This window comes from Onychostoma macrolepis, chromosome 22, assembly GCF_012432095.1.
Source record: "Onychostoma macrolepis isolate SWU-2019 chromosome 22, ASM1243209v1, whole genome shotgun sequence".
NCBI classification, from domain to species: domain Eukaryota; kingdom Metazoa; phylum Chordata; class Actinopteri; order Cypriniformes; family Cyprinidae; genus Onychostoma; species Onychostoma macrolepis.
The window spans coordinates 17,548,216-17,564,411 of record NC_081176.1 but is presented as its reverse complement, the minus strand read 5'-3'; the positions used below and the strand labels follow the sequence as shown (position 1 = coordinate 17,564,411).

The 16,196-nt window shown below is 34.9% G+C and overlaps 1 protein-coding gene across 1 annotated transcript in view; it reads left to right on the top strand.

The window, feature by feature from the left end:
• elfn2a (extracellular leucine-rich repeat and fibronectin type III domain containing 2a) overlaps positions 1–16,196 on the top strand; it is a 136,827-nt gene that overhangs the window by 1,016 nt on the left and 119,615 nt on the right.

The window sequence follows — 16,196 nt, the reverse complement described above, 5'->3', positions numbered from 1 at the left end:
TTTAACCTGCAATTACAAATGCATAAATCATGTTTTGATATATTAAACACAATACCGGTATTTGAAATTATTGAAATAATAAAAGATACTTTGAATGTGAAATTAAAATCGCCAGCAGGTGGCAGCAAGTCACTGTTAATAAGTGAGTCATTGCGATTGAACCAAATCATTCAAACTGTTGATTAATGCAGGAAAGAAACATCCTCATGTTGCTCAGAGACGCAAAACAGTGCTGTGCCTGTGTTTGGAGTGATTTTTGATGTGGAAATGAAGCAAAAACAGGAAATATGGTGTCTAAAACGTAAGTATCTCAATTAACCTCTTGTTTATTGAACTGTTGTAAAAAATCAATATCACATTTGTAATCATGGTAATTTTTGGAGCGTTATTTTTCGTTATTCTTCGTGTGAAATTGATTAGGCTATATGAAGTGGTACAAAATAGCCTATATACATTTTCTGCCCTCTTGTGATATATATTGCACACCCCTAATTAGTGGTCGACCGATATTGTTTTTTTGACTGCCGATATTTTGGAAAGCAGGGTGGCCGATATATAGCCGATATAATTTTATTTATTTTAATTAATATTTAAGAAATTTGAAATCATTTGAAAATGTATTAACAAAACAAATGTGTAAAATAAACATACTTATACTTTAGATATGTTTCACAAATAAATAAATATTTAATAAAAATATAGGCTAATTAAAAATGAAGTAAACACTGTAACTAGGGCACTCAGTATTCTGGGAAGTTTATGTGCATTGGGAATCATATTGTTCAAATAAAGCCAAGGTAACAGCTATTTTTACATACAGCACACAGTGAAAATGACATAAATATGACAGTGGGCAAATGCATAAAGCTCCAGTAAATCTGAAGAGAACACGCGATCATACAGGATACAAATGCACACTTTATAAGATCTCACAGCTGGATTTAACTAAGTTTGCAAGGCTTGTGAAATTAAATATTCATTAGTCATTCAAAGATTTGTTTAAATGATATAAATGTGTATTTGCTGAATGCTGATGGCAAACGAGAAAGTATTATAATGTTTGCCTTTCCGTTACTAATATAAAAGCAATCGTTATAATACTTTTTGTATACATTTAATTCTTTTGTTTAACAGTTCTATCTGATTATTAGACAGACCTCTATCCGTATAGACAGAACTGAATGACGACAGCAAGAGAGAGAATCTGAGCAGTGTGTGCTCAGGTGCTGCAGTTCTCAGCGCAGTCAAATTAAAAGTCCTGCCTCGAACGCATTGGCCAAACAGAAAAACGTATCGGCCGATGCCGATATTTGAAAAATGCCAAATATCGGCTGATATATCGGGCGACCACTTTTATTTATATATATATATATATAAGTAAATAAATAAACATAAGGTACTAAATAAAAAAACAAATAAGTACATGTAAAAATAAACATAAGTGCATCTGTGGGAATACTGGCATTAGATGCTGGGTACCAGCATCAGATGTGAAAATATACAGAGGTGTTTATGATGTGCAAATATGTAATACAATACACTATACAGATAGTAGGAGTCAAAGTCCAGATATCTAAAATGTGTAAAAATGTAACAAAGATACTGTAAAGATGATATGAGTCCAGTGCAAAGATAAAAATATACCCATGGCATGTGGTGTCATCAGCAGCCTAATCTGAGTAAAGTTAACTTAACATAACAACATTGCTTCATTGACAGAACTGACACGAACCCCACAAGTTTTTTCTTGCTTAAATGTTTTACCAATCATGCTTAATGTCTTTATGTAAATAAAAAAATATAAAACAAATTAGAATATTACAAATGTATTGCTACCAATTTGCCTTATATTTTATGTAAATTAATACATTTTGTATTTGTATTTTTTCATTTTATATCTGCTATTTTATTGGTAAGATTGTGCTCAAACCTGTGACCCTTATTGAGATCAGTTGATTGGCATCCTATTTACTATGTATAACTATAACTATTACTATAGACCTCTTTGAATGAGTGCATGCTAATGATCTGTTAAGCATATGTGTACATATAAATGAGAGATGCCATATTCGTTTTTTCCCAAGTTATTCATTTTTTCCCCCCAAGTGAATGGCCCTTTACTTGTTTTACAACATAAATTTGGGAAGTTTTCTTTTAGCCCCATAAGTCTTTATGTCCACCTGTGACATTCAGTAGACCAAATCAAACCAACCAGAGAAGAAGCTTCACAATCTCATTTTCTGCCGTCTGCTCACCGCCTGATCTGTGTGGCCATTAAAACAGCTGGAGATAATAAAAGCCCTCAGAGGCTCGTATAAATCTTGTAGTCGGACACAGGGAGGTTTATAATGCCACCACAGTAACACAAGAATGTCACACTTTTAAATGACCTTTTAAATTGTTTATTGTAGCTATTATCTTACATTATGTGTATTGCAGAATGTATTTAAGTGTCACATTTTTTTTTCAAAATAAAATAATATATTATATTTATTTAATATACAATTATAATAAAATATAAATTATGTTATTTAAGACAAGGTAATCAAATATATGTATTTATGTATATTTATATGTGTGCTGCTCTGGGATCAATAACAAGTTTTATTTATTTATTATTATTTATTTTTTTATTTTTTTAAAGAAGTCTGCAAATAATAAAATGCAAATAACAACTGCACCCTCTCCCTCTCTAATAAATTTTGTAATCTTATTTTAGTATATGTTTATAATATTTGCATTTACTTTCAATGAACAAATGTATTTTTGGAGGTAGATGACATTATATTATAGTATACAACATATATTTAAGTGATGTAATATATTTTATTGATATAAATATAGAAAATATTTAAGTGTGTAATATTTACAAGTTACACACACACACTTGCATACAAACGTACATACATACACAGTCATGGCCAAAAATATCAGCACCCTTGGTAAATATAATCAAAGAAGGCTGTGAAAATTTATCTGCATTGTTAATCCTTTTGATCTTTTATTTAAAAAATTGACAAAAGTCTAACCTTTCATTGGATAATAAGAATTTAAAATGAGGGAAAATATCATTATGAAATAAATGTTTTTCTCAAATACACGCTGGACACAATTACTGGCACCCTTAGAAATTCTTATGAGTAAAATATCTCTGAAGTATATTCCCATTCATATTCACAATTTTGAGCACTCCAGGGTGATTATGAACATAAAATTATCCAGCCATGGCTTCCTGTTTCACAGAAATATAAATAGGAGGGAAAACAAAGCCCAAATTCCCTTAATCATCCATCACAATGAGAAAAGCCAAAGAATATATTTCTGATGTGCAGCAAAAGATAATTGAGCTTCACAAATTAGTGAAGTGGCTTTAAAAGAAAAGCTAGACCAGTGAATATTCCTATTTCCACCATCAGGGCAATAATTAAGAATTTCCAATCAACATAAAATGTTACCAAACTGCCTGGAAGAGGACGTGTGTCTATATCGTCCTAATGCACGGTGAGAAGGAGAGTTTGAGTGGCTAAAGACTCTCCAAGGACCACAGCTGGAGAATTGCAGAAATAGTCTCGGGGTCAGATAAACCTTAAAAAATAAATTGTCAAACAGCACCTACATCACCACATGTTGTTTGGGAGGGTTTCAAGAAAAATTCTCCTCGCTCATCCAAAAACAAACTCCAGCATATTCAGTTATCAGACACGACTGGAACTTCAAATGGGACTGGCTTCTATGATCAGATGAAACTAAAAAATGAGCTTTTTAGCAGCAAACACTCAAGATGGGTTTGGTGAACACCAAACCCATGTGTACAATGAAATATACTGCTGTAGTTTTGATGTTGTGGGCCTATATTTCTGCTGGAGGTCCTGGACATCTTGTTTAGACACATGACATCATGGATTCTATCAAATACCAACAGATAAAAAATCAATAAGTGACTGACTCTGTTAGAAATCTTATAATGGGCCATGTTTGGATCTTCCAACCGTACAATAATCCAAACACAAACCTCAAAAACAACACAAAAATGGGTCACTGAGCACAAAACCAAGCTTCTGCTGGCCATTCCAGTCCTCTGACCTGAACCCTGTAGAAAATGAGTGAAGTGAACTGAAGAGAAGAAGCACCAACATGGAGCTGGGAATCTAAAGGGTCTGGAGTGATTCTGGATGAAGGAATGGTCTCTGATCTCTTGTCAGGTGTCTCTAACCTCATCAGGCATTATAGGAGAACATTTAGAGCTGTTAAACTGGCAAATGGAGGTTTCAAAAAGTATTGAATAAAAGGATGCCGTTAATTTTGGCCAATGTGTATTAGACCAAATCATTTATTCCATAATGATATTTCCCCCCATTATAAGTTCTTATTATCTAGTGATAGGTTAGATTTTTGTGAATTTTTTTAAATAAAAGATCAAAAGGATTAACAATGCAGATTAATTTTCACAGCTTTCTTTGATCACATTTACCAAGGGTGCCGATATGTTTGGCCATGACTGTACATACATACAGGCCCGTCCTTAGCTGATGTGGGGCCCAGTGTGAGTTAGGGAGCGGGGCCCTCTTCGGTCTGTTCACGATCGTGTGTGCAATTGCATTCCTTTGCTACCCTCGGTCTGTTTGTTGTGGGGCTCCCTCAAGCGTGGGGCCCGGTGCGACCGACCGCACCAGTTGCACTCCCCTACGGTCCTGTATATAATATAATATAATATATATATATATATATATATATATATATATATATATATATATATATATATATATAATATTAGTACTGTCAATCAATTAATCGCATCCTAAATAAGTTTTGTTTACATAATGTGTGTGTACTGTGTATATTTGTGTATATATAAATACACACACTTGCATGTGTATATTTAAGAAAAAATTGTTTATATATTAAATGTATTTCTATATAATATAAATTATATGAATATAAATATATACAAGTAAACGTAAATATTTACAAAATATATATATTTTTATATATGCATAATAAATATACACAGTACACTTTTTTGCAGGCAGATTATTATATTATATGAAATGTTTAAATGTCACTAAATTATTTTTAAACTAAATATTTAAATTATGTATAATATTTATAAGTATATTCATTTATTAAATTAAATATTTATTCTATACATATTCAGATTAATTCGGTGTAGTTACGACTTTTACCAGCAGGGGCGAACGTGACTATTCTAACCAGGTTAACAATAACCCAACTCCAGTAAAGAAAATCAGTTGTTTACAACCCAAATAAACGGAAAGAAAAGGCACCTTTTCAAAGACCGTTGTGTAAAGACATCCAGCAGTAGGGAATTGCTCATTCCGAGTGGATCTATCAGGTTGAGGAGAGAAAGCAGAGGTGACAGAGGGAAAGAGGATGAGGGTGATTGTGTAATTATACTCCACGGGTTCGCGCGCTCCGCGTCTGTCTGTTTCGTTTCAGTTTAGCGCCTCGGAATAATGGCTCTGCGCTGACAGGCTTGTGTATGTGGGCAGGTGGGTTCAGTGGGTGCAGCGTTTTGATGTCGTGTGTGTTTGTCAATGAACGCCCTGCAGCTTGATAACAGTATTTGTGTGTGTTTGTGTACTTGGCCTTGAAAGCTTGATCTCTGAATACATCCGTGCGCGCGTTTATTTGAGAATGAAACTCAAGGAAACTGCCATCCGTAGCTTAAGTTTTAAAAAAGAAATTATTAAGTACCATCCATTAATATAATTAATATAGCCTAGTCTGTATGATATTATGAAGCACTCCTTTCATTTTAACCCATGCTGTCATTCCCATTAATGTGTTTGTAAATATTTATTCAATAATTTTCGATTTTTAGTAATAGTAATAACTGTACAATTTTAAATTTTCAATATTCATGAAAATGTACAATATTACAATCAAAATAATTTAATGGTTTTAAAAATAAACTTAAATTATTTAATAATTTTCAATAATCAATGTTTTTAATAATGCAATTTTCACATTATTATTATTACTATTAAAATAGTAAAATACATTGTCAGTATTAATTAAAATATTATAATTCAAATAATTGTTTTCTTTTCTTTTAAATATATATTTTGTATTGTCATAATTTATTATTATTATTATTATTGTACTTAATACAGATTTTCAATATTCTTGAAAAATTACTTTCCAAATAATTGGTTGCAAAAATAGATCTAATAATAATTTAATGATGACAATAAAATGGCAAAGTATGTTTTTAACATTAATAAAATGTTAGAATCCAAATAATTCATTTCCATTTTCTTCTTTTAAATAGAATTTTTTTTTGCAATTATTTTCCAATAAAAATAAATAAATAAATAATAATAATAGTTTATGATTTGGGGTTGCAATGAATTTCTTCTTGAGATTCATCTTTTATACTGGCGCTTATGGTACATGACTAGACTGCTGTTGCCATGACAACTGAAATTCGATGAACATGTTGACATACCAGTATCTTGATGACATCTGAGTTTTATTGCTCTTCCGCTCATGAGATTTCAATAATGCTTCATTGAAGTATCAAGTTTATTTAAATTTGAAAGTCGTTAGGAGAAATCTAATTACGTTTATAACAAAGTCTTCAATTTTTGCAGACTTCGGTGTTTTGAGAGATTTTTGAGATTCTTCCGAAACTCTAGAAGAGGTACATTAGATTTCCAAAAGAAAGATCAGGTATATCTGCTTTGTCTCTTTCGTGGAGAAACAGTTGAGCTATTAAAGCGATCACATTGGTCATTTGTTGTTTAAACTTGCTTTAAAAAGCCTGCTGTCTCTTTCTGAGGCTGGATGTATTGAAAGCACCTTAGCAATGCCACGGTTGACACGGACAAGCTGTGTGGTGCTGCAACTCTTGGGAATCAATAGCCATTGTGCCTTGTACCCATATGAACCCCAGCAGCCCCCTACAAAACAATCAATAGGTAAATCAATACGATCTCAATGAAGACACGAGCTCTCGCAGCAGGTGTCTCAATGTATTTTCCTTTTTCTGAGGGGCTGTTTGTGGCAAAGCGGCCATCAATTGATGTTGATAATGGAGGGGGCAGTGAGAGGCAGAGTAGAGAGCGGTGGAGTGGCCCTCACTCTGAGAGCCCGCTGAGGGTTCATCTCCATGGAACCGCCCTCCTCTCAACGGCACTCACAGACCCAGAGACACGCGCTGACTTCTAACCAGACCTTTCTATGAGAGTGCAAGAAAACCCTCGGCTCATTGTGTTGCTGTTTACAACCAGCTAATGTCGAACTTTTTTGCAATGCGAGGGCATATCTTAAAAGTCTACACATCCTCAGGACATTTGTGTTGGGTTTAGGTGAGTCTTTCATGAGACTTTGTGTTGCGTTAAGATGTTTCATTAATAGAAAAAAGTTAATTAATAATTTACAAAAACAAAAATTATTCAATATTTATAAATGAAGATTTATATATTTTAATGTATATTTCGTTCATAAATATTTTTTCCATTTAGTTGATAAAAACAAATTGAATTATAAATAATTATAGATTTTGTTTGATATGTAAAAATAAGATATAAATTAAATGTGAAATTAAATAGGTTATTACATTTTATATTATTTATAATATGCTTTATTACATGTATTTGTTTTAGTTTATATATATTTAAATTCACAGTAAATGTATAAAATATAAGTTAGAGAAATAAATGGAAATAAATAATTAAAAAGAAAATAAATGGAATTATAAATATTATTTAAAAATTAAATGGGGAATTATTATTAAATGTAAACAATTTATTGCATAAATTTATTTTTAAATATTTTAATTCATATTTCATTCATAAAGTCTTTTAGATTTAGCTTTTAATGAATGAAAAATGTAAAATTAAATGAACTTATTTCTAAATTAAATACAATGCAGTTGCATTTTAATGCAATGTAAATTGTTATAAATATTTATAAATATGAAAATGATTTATAATGTTTAGTAATATTTATAGACATAATAAATTGTAATATTTTATATATGTGTGTGTGTGTTTAAATATTTAAATATAAATTTATACATTTTATATTTAATTTATAAATAATATTTACAAATTTATAAAACACATTTTAAGGGTTTATAACCAAATGAAGCAACAACACAAAAAAATTGTTAACATGAAGTTGTGAAATTATCGTTTGTATTGATGCCAAAACCATTAGATATGCGCACATTGCACCTCATTCGTGAAACATGCTAAACAGATTTCTGTGTAATTCATAAAACTAATTTTGCGTAAATTGCCATTAAATTTAATTGCGTCAATTTACAACCGATTTACGCAAATTTGTTCTGCTCATGTTTAACAGATGAGGCCCAATAAATAAAATGACAAACTGCAGATCGATTTAAAGCAAGTTTTTCTTTAACCTATCAATGACATTTTCTTGATTAAAGAACTCTGTTTAAGGTGATCACATGACTTATTGGTTTATTAAGCCGAATAAGTGTGAGACTGTATCTAATGGCTCTTGACTGGTTACTTGATGATTACATGTTCAGTTAAAAGCAACATGACCCAAAAACCTGATCTGTGTAAAAGTGCAGCTGTATAACCCTCTACTGAGACTTTGTAGTGGTTTTCTCAAAGGAAAGCTCACATGGGGACCTTGTGCAACAAAAAAAGCCTGACCGTATTGCCTCTATAAACCCATCCAGAGGCTTTTTGTGCTCTTCTAGAGAACAGAATAGCTCCTGTTCCATCTGATAGCCCTCCACAGAGATAGCAAGTGCAGGACTGCCAATCACCTTCACTCTGAAACTTTTTCAGTTGCCTGAAATGGGACTTTTCCTGTTTTCTCAAGCCAGATAGAAGAAGCAGAGGTCATTTCTTCAGCACTGACCTTTTAACCCTTGTTCCAATTAATTCTGGACCAACCGTGATGTAGAAGTTTTCCTTCAAACAGGAAATCTTAGGCCTCAGAAAAAATAAAAATACAGCTCAGTTAGACCAAAAGGACAGATTTTAATTATTATTTTTTTTTTTTGGCATGGACGTCACACAAACGCATGTCAGTGTATGTTCTTCTGTCTCTTCAAGGGGACTCACAGTGACTCAGTTCATGCCATGCTGTCTTTGTTCCTGTCCTGTCCCTGTAGGGTCAATGCTGTGTATTTAACCCTGAAGCTCAGGATTTGACGCTCACACATTAACTTGCATGTTAAGGGCAAAGAGCTCGGATCAGAACGAAATGACCTTGTGAGGAGAGAGGGAACAAAATAATCAAACATTGCTGTTTTAGGACCATGAAAAAGATGCAATATTTTGTAATAACCCTAATTTTTTGTTCCAGTCATTTTGACCCAGAAAGGATGTTCTTTTCTCTAAATATGCTAGCTATTATTGCATTGGACTAAAACATTACAAATCTTATATATATGTGTGTATATATATATATATATATGTGTATATGTGTATGTGTATATATATGTATGTATATATATATATATGTATGTGTGTGTGTGTGTGTGTGTATATACATATATACACACACACACACACACACACATATACATATATATATGTATGTGTGCAAAATATACACTGCCGTTCAAAAGTTTGGCATCAGTAAGATTTTTAATGTGTTTTTTAAAAAATGTTTAATGGAGTCTCTTATGCTCATCAAGGCTATATTTATTTGACCGAAAAAATTCAATTTTGTGAAATATTATTGCAATACCTAATATGAGTTTATCAGCCATTACTACAGACTTCTTTTCTGATCTATCTATCTATCTATCTATCTATCTATCTATCTATCTATCTATCTATCTATCTATCTATCTATCTATCCTATATAATTTTTTCAGTTTAGTTTTAAGTAATTTAGTACTTCATCTTTAAGCATATTTCCGTTAGCATTTCTAACCTGTTGTTTACATTTTTCATGTAATATTTATATTTATATTTAATTTCAGCTTCATTTCAGTTACCGAAAATGATTTTTAACAGTTTTAAATTTAGTTGTCAACAACACTACTGTGGGGTAAATTGTGTTAGTCATCGACAGTTGTATTGCTGGGCGACTTTTTATTTTTATTTACTTATTCCCCCCCAAGTATATGAATATAGTAGGACACATGTTCCATGAGCGCCCAGAATCGTAAACATAAATAGTGAACCTTTAACACTATCAGCAGTGAAGCAGTGTTGCACAGCTACATGATTTTTCATCTGTTTGGTAGCCATTCATTTGTGTCACTGTAGACTAATAGTGAAAGTTACCAACAATTGCAGCTAAAGGAGAAGATGAGGCTGTGGGGGAAAGGAGGGAGGGATGCAGTTTAGGTGAATTTCAAGAAGGAAGAATTCCCAGACAGATGGTGAGAGGGGAGGAAGGGGAGATCCCATAGTCATAAAACAAAACAGTGAGTCACTGTCACAGTACAGCGCCTGCGGTACCTCTCCTAACCACCAGGGTGCAGCACATCATCATTGAAAATATAATGATTATCTTACAATCCATGCATTTTTTAAAAATGAACCAATATGTAGATGGATTTCAATTGCATGGAGAAACCAAGCTAGACCATTTTTGGAATGTACAATCAGCAAGAGGATTCACATCTCAAGTCCTTGCTTCCCACTAATGGACCATGACACTAAAAGTAATGTGTTTACAGACCTGTCAGTAACATTTTGCCTTAGTGTCAGGAATCTGCTCTTTGCTTTCGGCCTTCTCCTGGAAAATGTGACGGCTTGATTCAAAGGTACGTTTGGGATGGCCAGTTAGCACGCCGTAATTCCCTTAGTTGACAAAGCTTTTAACCTCGATGACCAGCTGACATAAAACATCAGTAAGAAATCTGACCTCCAACACATTGAATCACCATCAGCACCTTGTTCCCCAGGTGTGACATCATCATATCTGTCAAAACACATGCTGCTTGTGATGGATGGCCTTGCTTGGATGAAAGACATGTAAAAAGACACGAAACAGCATTTGCAGGCCATTTTACTGCTGTAATTGGAGATATTTTAAAGCTTTCATACTTAAAAGATTGAACCCCCCCCCCGCTATTGTTTAGTTATGATAATGTGTGCTTATGAATTGTGTACGATAAGAACTGGAGTACATATTTACAAAGTAGAGTTAATTCTGTGCTACATTCTGACTTGTGAAGAAGCGCCTGCTTCGTAGTTTAGGCTAAAATAAAGCTAACGCTAATATTGCTATTCTTGTGAAACAGATTGTTCGGAACCGTGTGTGTGCTGAGTTATTTGCCATAGCATGTGGTTCACTCTTCAAGGGTCTAGCAGAACTGTTGTGATTTTTGTTTTCTCTCAGATAAGTGGTTTGTGTTATTTGCGCAACCGTTTGTTAGCATAGCACTACTTTCCCTGTTGGTCCTCCCTGTCAGATCTCGAGTCTGTCTCAATTAACAAATCATTTAAGTGTGAACGATAATTACACACTACTCTCAGGCCAATGACTAAGTGGGGATCTGCGCAAGGAGAGGCGCTGCATTATGAACACTTAACCCTATTTGTGTTTGCACAATATAATGTTCGTAATGTGTGCGTTCTGTGAGTCCCTTTCACAGAATAGTTTAACACAAAAAGGAAATTCTGTCACCTCCGTGTTGTTACAAACCTGTATGCTGTTGTTTGTTCTGTGGAACACAAATGCAGATATTTTACATATACGTAGTTTTTTTTTCTTAACCCATGAGAGTCCACAGTGACCACTACTAGCAAGTTTCAGTGGTGCTAAAATGACAATGAAAGTAATCCTTGCCACAGCTTTGTGTGAGGAAGACATGTTTATAACAAAAAAGCTGTGACATAGAGGACCAACAGGTATCAGATGCTAAGCTAACAAATCCTTACGCTTGAACCATGAACCACTCATCTCGGAGAAAACTTTATGAGAAAATTTTTGACACCCAAAGATTGATCCATACTCTTTGGCAATTAGTATTATTAGGCTTTCTTTTAAGCACCAGTTTGACAAGCTCAGCGATTTAGCTTTATATTAGCATATTAAAATGGAATATAAAATGAACAGTCACTGCACAAAAATAGCATTCAGGTTTGGATTGGTGTGAGATTGACTGACTAAATAATGACAATTAACCCTTCGCATGGGAGTTTGATTGACAGGCGATCTGGCCAATCATAATGCCAAATCTGCCCTTTTTGTCCAACAAACAAACTAGACTGGAGAGTAGATTAATATCGCTGGACTTGAACTTGAGAAATCCTGCAGTTGAAACGAGATACTTTTGATGTTCTTTCATGTTTATTTCACGCTATAATTAGTAAAGAGGAAGAGATGATCAGTTCACGTGCCGTTCGAACTGATGTACTACAGTGATCTGTCACGACACATTAAAGAGCCACAAAATGGTATTTATTGTTTGAATTTCTTACAAAACAACAAGTGTGTGGGATGAGAGCACCATTGCTTGTCGGACATAGCAACAGTAACTAAGGGGGGCGGGCCTTTTGCGAAGAGTCAATTGTCATTTTTAGTTTTAACTTCATATTTATGAATGAGGATTTGAGGTCCTCATTTTGAACCAAAATTCCTAAAAACTGGTTTTATCCTCTTGTGCAAGAACAGCTTCACTAGGCAACCTCTAAATGTTCTAGAGCAGAAGCAATATACAACCATAAAAGATAAAATATGTGTGCATTAACCTGAATGCCACACACTTTCTTTAGGTCTCGGAACCTCACAGCACACAATATGGATGAATGTCAAGCTCGTTCATTGCTATTCCAGATCTTTCTTGCTCTTCACCCCAGAATCCCCTCATTTCTCTTCCTCTCATGGTGTGAAGATTAATCACACTTGACATCTCATTTTCCGACTGTGGCTTTTCGCAAAATCTGTTCGGTCGGCCGGAGAGATTGTGAATGTTTCAATATACTTTAGAACTTCCAAATACTACCTGCTTCATCCTCCTCTGAGCATGATCTCATTTGGATCATGTCAATACTTGGTACGATATATTCTGATACTCTATTTTATAGGATACAAATGCAAAACTATGCTGGTTTTCACAATTTTGAAGTCCTGAATACATTACGTTTCCTGGTTTTGCATGCATGATTTCAGTTAATTACACTGTTTATCTGTCACACTCAATATGACCGAGGTGTTCACGCGAGACATAAATGGACATGTTGGATAGATAGAAAGACCGATAGAGACAGTGAGAGAATTTGTATTTGGTGTCTATCTCATTCAGTTTTGGCATGAGTCTTGCCTTGCATCGCTGCTGTGCTCCGTTACCATGGGAACATGCAGGAGCGCAAACGTAAGTGAAGAACGAAAGCAAGCGAGAAGGAGAGAGAGAAAGCATTCCCGCCTTTTGGTGCTTTCTCCCACATGTGAGTTATCGACAGCCCCTCTAGCGCTTGGCAAATTAAAACATATTTCATCTGCCACAAAAATCTACAATGAGCCATTAAAACTCAGGACTCCTTGTCATTTTCTATCTCCACCTCAAATCTCTGAACCATACCGCCTTGGACAGTTTGGAAGGTAAAAAATGCCACTGACAGTAAAAAAAAAAAAAAATTGCTTTGCCTTTCAGAACCTCCCACTTCATGTTGTTTTTTTTGCTGGGAACTTCTGCAACTGACGACTCAAGTTTTTTTCCAAGGTGTGTGGCAAAGACCTCGTTAGAGTCACTTTAAGCTATAGGGTTTTTTTCACCCACTGGTTTCAATCTGGCAGTTTTCTTTAGCCAATGTCATGGTCCAGTCGACAGAAGCCAGTGTACGTGTTGGCCTGGACTACTTCTGTTGGTTGCGCTAAGTAAACCTGTATCAGTTTTTCCTCAGCGGCTCTGACTTAGGCCCAAATGCTGAGAACTAGCAGTAGGACCTGAAGTGTGGTGACGGTAAGACTCCTTTTTAAGACAAGGAATGTCAGGAAGGGAAAATGCCAGGCTTTTTCTAGCCATTTTTACTGCCCATAAGTTAATTCCCATCAGGCAAACCCACCTTCTTCAAAAAAGTGAGGTCTCATTTTCCCACGAGGAGCCTTTGTCCAGGTGTAGAGATTCATTACCGCCTGCTGTAAATTCAGGTGTCTTGCCATTTGGTTTTTTGACTAGAGGCTATTACGTTGTCCCAAACTACACACTTGATGCAATGCTGTAGCCTTCGTTTGCACAAGTCCTCAAGTTTGTAGGGTATCCCATTTGTCACTTTCTGATTCAGAAGGGTGCTCACAAGTGCTCATGCTGTGGTCCCTTAGTGCAGAACTTTTGGTGGAATATTTCCCAACCATCCATGCAGTATTGAATCACCTAAGTGTGGATGCAGAGGGAGACCGGTGTTGAGAGCGGTATCTTGGATAGGGCCTTATTTAAACAGTTGAGTGATGGGGCATTTGGTTTGTTGAATCAATAGTAAATGTATTTGTGTCTCCGCGCATATGTGTGCTTGCAATGGCTCATTTGGCAAACCTGAGTCTCATCTGGCATATTCCAGATTACCTGCGACTCCTGAGATAACCGAGAGACTCTTGCAATCCATCACCTGCCGACAAGGCCTTGTCTGAAAGTTGGAGGGAACGAAGGAGAGGGGAAACTGACAAATGAGAAAAGTGAAATGGCATTGAGGGACATGCAATGGTGGAATAAAATTATTTTTCTCGTTTTCTCACCGGAAACGGGTCTTGAAAAGATAACTCTAAAATACTGGCGTAAAAATGACACTGCTGTAATGATGATGATAATTGTGAAGCCGGGATAATTGAGGACAGTCTCTCACTGGATAGATATTGACCACATTAGTGCTTGCAGTGGAGATGAGCTTTAATTAGACTCAATTAATCCCCATTTGGTCTCGGAGGATGGAGGCAAATAGCAATTTTCAGAGCACAAGTCCCTTTACCTGCTCACAGCTCAATAGACGATATAGCCTTTTCAGTGGCTTGTCCAGTGACGCTGAGCGAATGTGAAAATTACAAGACCATAATCCTTCGAATGGAGCTCTCTGAGTCTTTGATTACTAGTGGCAACATTGTCAGTGTGTGTGTGAGACACTTACAACACTGGAGGGACTGTAACTTCAATAAGAACTGTGAGTTCACAGACTTTAACAGTGTATTTTGGAGGTAAAACTTTTTCCCTGAAGGACAATGCTTCTCCTCTGCAGTTTTATTTTGTATTAGAGAGCCATACATGCCATAACATTGTAACACAATGTCAAACTAATGTTTTCATACATCAGGGTGGTTATTTTTAGTAAGGTTGGTATGAATTTATCCCCTGATACTCATTATTATTGTAAGCTGGTGCATCTGGGAAGAGTAGTATTCCCAGGTGAAAAACAAGTACACTTCCATAATGTGCTTAAAGTGCTCTATTTTCGCGCACTAATTTTGTACTTAATATACTAAAAGTGATTCTTTAGTACTTCTTAAGGTCAACTTAAGATCATCTAAGTGTACTCAACTGTGCTATTTTGAGACACCATGAATATGAACTAAAATGCACTTTTAACATACTATCTTTGTATTTAAAAAATGTATTTAGTTACCACTTGTAGTACATTTGAACTCATCTTTCACACACTAGTACACTCAAGTGTACTACAAGTGGTAGCTAAATACATTTTTTAAATACAAAGATAGTATGTTAAAAGTGCATTTTAGTTCATATTCATGGTGTCTCAAAATAGCACAGTTGAGTACACTTAGGTGATCTTAAGTTGACCTTAAGAAGTACTAAAGAATCACTTTTAGTATATTAAGTACAAAATTAGTGCGCGAAAATAGAGCACTTTAAGCACATTATGGAAGTGTACTTGTTTTTCACCTGGGTTCGAGTGTTTTTGCATCATGACTTTATCAACTGTCTCAAATTCAGACTTCTGGGAGGTAAGGTGCATAGGTTTTGTTGAGTCCGCCGGGATTGTAAAGTCATTTTTATAAGTTCTCAAGACCCTCAATGTGGACTTCTGAAGAAAAGTTACTAGTTGGTGGATTTGCCAATCTTTGCAAGTGACACGGCTCACTTGGTGACCTAGATGAGATGAGACATGACCAAAACAGAAATCCCTTTAGTAATTCTTTATGTAAGTGTAAGACCTATTTGTGTAGTAATTCATTTAGTATGCAAGAAAACCGGGTTTCAAATCCCAGCGTGATGGAACTGAAAGATAAGATTTGATTGGATCCACTTGACTCAGAAATCTAAGGGGGCACAAGCA